Source organism: Fundulus heteroclitus, chromosome 3 (assembly GCF_011125445.2).
Source record: "Fundulus heteroclitus isolate FHET01 chromosome 3, MU-UCD_Fhet_4.1, whole genome shotgun sequence".
NCBI classification, from domain to species: domain Eukaryota; kingdom Metazoa; phylum Chordata; class Actinopteri; order Cyprinodontiformes; family Fundulidae; genus Fundulus; species Fundulus heteroclitus.
Window position 1 is genome coordinate 24985625 of NC_046363.1, and position 3725 is coordinate 24989349.

General features: G+C 39.5%; 1 long non-coding RNA gene across 1 annotated transcript; it reads right to left on the reverse strand.

The window, feature by feature from the left end:
• Nucleotides 1-703: 703 nt before the first annotated feature.
• LOC118557823 lies at nt 704-3094 on the reverse strand. Its single transcript, XR_004928039.1, has 3 exons — nt 3041-3094; nt 1932-2025; nt 704-973 (listed from the first exon to the last, which is right to left on the reverse strand). It is a non-coding gene; the product is annotated as an uncharacterized LOC118557823 (long non-coding RNA).
• Between the last annotated feature and the right edge of the window lie 631 nt (nt 3095-3725).

Here is a 3725-nt window from a genome sequence, read left to right on the forward strand (position 1 = left end):
CACAATTTTAACATAACATTGCAGGGTTAGGGTACTTTGTTGTACCTACTGACCACAGCATTGATCATTAAGATAGGAAAAGTCATTTCTATGTCTGCCCACTTTTACAGTGATTAATCTATAAATTATGTGCAGTTAGTTCAGTTCATTCTCTTAGTGAAATGGCAAAATTAATCAATACATCTTACAATGAGAATCTGTACATTATAAAAACACCAGAGAAGAGAAGCCATTTGTTACATTTGCTATACTTGACTAGTTTTACAGGACTATACATTTTACTTTTTCTTTCTTGAGAACTATATTAATTTACATGTTAACCAGGTATAGTTTTATGATATGAAAAGGTGAGAAATTAAAAGCCAATTATGGTAACATTTGGCATTTTTTATTTACAGGAAGAAACACCAACAAAACATGTGAGGATAAGGAGAGTGCTGGTGACCCTCTTCTGGCTGGCGGCGGTGCATCCTATAGGGAAACAGCCGACATCTTTGTGACGCCCTTGTGTGCCAGGTGGTGCACAGAGTCATGAACTCCTTGATGGGGATCATTAAAAAAAAAAATTCTTCCCAAAAAGACAAGATTTGGAGGGAGTGGGTGCTGGTTTTGCCCGCCTTGCCGGGATCGAGGCGCTCAAAGGAGCGGTGCCATTGGTGGGTGACGTGCGAATTGTTCCACCTGCAGAGCCACAAAGGAAATGTTATTTAAACAGAAAACTCTTCCCTTCAATCATCCTGCAGGGTGTGTGTGACGCACGGGGAAAGATTTTGAATGTTTACATCGACAATGTAGGCTTTGTCCATCACTCACTGGTACTGTGGCGCTCTCCGTTCTATAAAAATGCTTTATACCCACCTAAGGGATTTTTTTTCTACACTGCAATGGTGCATTCCCATGCCTCCTGGACCCAATCACCTCCCTGACGCCCTATCGCCCGCCAGTTGCCATTAAGATCTCTTACCTTCTTGTCCTTAAATAGAGCCAACAATGACACAAAATTGATACATAGATTATATTAATTGGATAGAACATTAAGACATATCAGCATATTACCTAAATTACAAGTTATTTTATATTTGGTACAGTCCAAGTGGAGGCACGCCACTACAGGCACCACGCCAAGGCAAGAAACATCATTGAGCGTGCCTTTGGTGCTATAAAGACGTGGTGGCGTTCCATTTTCTTTAGGGCGCTGGAGGTCCGCCCGACATTGGCCCCAAAAGTAATCGCCGCCTGCTGCATCCTCCACAATATTAGTATAGAGGCAGGGGACCAGCTTGACGTGGAGGAGGAGGAGGTTTACCCAGAAGAGAACGGCCATCCGGCGGCTGAAGACAGCAAGCTGTCTGGAAGCTGCCTCCGAGCCAGACTGGCAGCCCGGCAGAGCTGGCTGCATGTTTAAGTGAACAAGCCTACATGTGACCTAACCTAGATCAGTTGTAGTCATGTACACATGCTGCTTAATTTAATTTTTTTTCCACTACCTGTAAAACAAATTAAATCAGTAAATTAATTTCCATTCCTGTTATTTATCAATTGTATGTTTGTGGGTGTTCTCTTTGTCCATGGTGTTTATAAAAGTTAATTATTTGTTTTAAATCTTATGTTAATTGTTCTGAACATGTTACATCTTGACTCTGTTCCAAAGTAAAATCATTTGTATAAAATAAATGTCTTTTTACACTGTTACAATTGTTTTCTTTCCCCTCTCAATTCTCTGTGTCCTTGCTCAAAAGAAACTCACTTAGATAAGAAAAACATTTATAGATTTTATTTAAAACTTGTCAAGTTTTTCTAAAAGGGACAAATATTTATTGGCCCTTTTGGTAGCCAAAATCACACAAAATCACTAGTTTAATAGAAAACAAGTTTAGTGTCACAAGAGCTGAACATAAACATTTAGGCAGACATAAATAAAAATTACTTACTGCCATTCGGTTTTGGAGGAGTTCCTCCTGCCTGTAAATAGGCCCTCATTGGGAATACGCCAGTTGATGAGGGCCTGGGTTCCTTCTGTGGTCCCTGTTTAAAATATAAATGCCAATTATGTAATACTTCATAATAAAAGATGAACAGACAACAGAACCCACGTTAAACCTAAAAGCTAGGCAATATTACGACTGCTTCTGCTATGTGTAACTAACATGACACTCGCAGACCGAACATATTTTGTAACCTATATAATAGCTGATAACTAACTGCTTCTGCTTATGCGTTTTGTCCTTAATGCTGCTGTCGTCCTTGGGAGACATTTATAATTTATTCCAGCAAGTATTGAGTTAATAAAGCAACTCAAGTCAGTGAGATAAACACAAAACAAATGAACGTTTTGCCGAATTAAAACAACAAAAAACGGCATCAGAACCAGCAGCACTTGACACACGACAAGGCCGAGGGAAGTGTATACAGAGCCCTTTAGGGGACATGGGGAAAATATATATATTTTTTTGCGTAACCTCAGAATACTTTTGCGTTCCCTAGAGGAATGGCTGATTTATTTGTTGTGGTCTCTTGTCATTCACACAACAGTAAACCGTGAGAGCCGACATGAGTTTTGAAACTGCAAAGCTTTGTCTTAAGCGGAAGATCAGACGTGAATCTATCTACACAGCACAGCGCATTCAGAAAGCTATGGTGCATTCAGGAGCATGGGACATTAGAAGTTTCAGAATAACAAGCTAGCAGGTGTGCATAATAAAAAAAATAACCGAAATACAATTATAGAGCATTCAGTATTGTAAGAAAGCCCACACTGTTTCTGGATAGACACAATATTGTATGAGTGAAGTTCTGTTCCGTTTTATGCCTCTTTCCTTGTAAATATGAAATGTCCCATGCTCCTGAACGCACCATAGCTTTCTGACGCTCCCGAATGAATCTGCTGATCACTGTGGTCCACTCATGTCGGACTTGTTCTTTTTAAATTACACACTAACTCTGTAAACAGGCCATATAGGGAAGCTTAAAAGTATAATGTTGTTGCCTCAAACGTACTTTTAAAGAACAACAGCAGCAGGAAAGGTAATTTTTAACTTACCACTGTGATCTCTGTTAGCGCTGTCCATAAGCAAGCTGCGGCCGCGGTGCATTCTGGGAAAGCGGCCAGCTGATGCAGGCTCGTTTCCGGGGAGGCAGGCCTTAGCCAATAGTTGTGAAGCTTTGCCGGTGACACCGCCCCCTTCTCCCCCCTCCCTCCCTGCCATCGTATTAACATTAACAGCTGCAGTCAGACCAAGTGGAAAAAGAGGAAGTAATAAAACACGAAGCACAAATACACGAAGTGGAAAAAGAGGAGGTAAAAAAACACCAAGTAGAAATACATGAAGTGGAAATACACAAAGTGGAAAAAGAAGAAGTAAAAAAACACGAAGTAGAAATACACAAAGTGGAAAAAGAGGAAGTAAAACGCAAAGTAGAAATAAACAAAGTGGAAAAAGAGGAAGTAAAAAAACACCAAGTAGAAATACAAGAAGTGGAAAAAAGGGAGAAGGAAATAAAAAGGGCAGGCAAAAATTGGGTTGGTAAAAAAACAGTTAGAAAAGTTAGAGGCAGAAATAAATGATTGTTTCAGAAATATAAGTTTAAAATAAATTAGAAAGAAATATTTATGGTGGAGGAAAAACATGCTTTAGAAATGTTGCTTTAAAAACAAGAAGTAGAAATACACAAAGTGGAAAAAGGGGAAAAGGAAATAAAAGGGCAAGCGTAAATCCTTTGGGTAA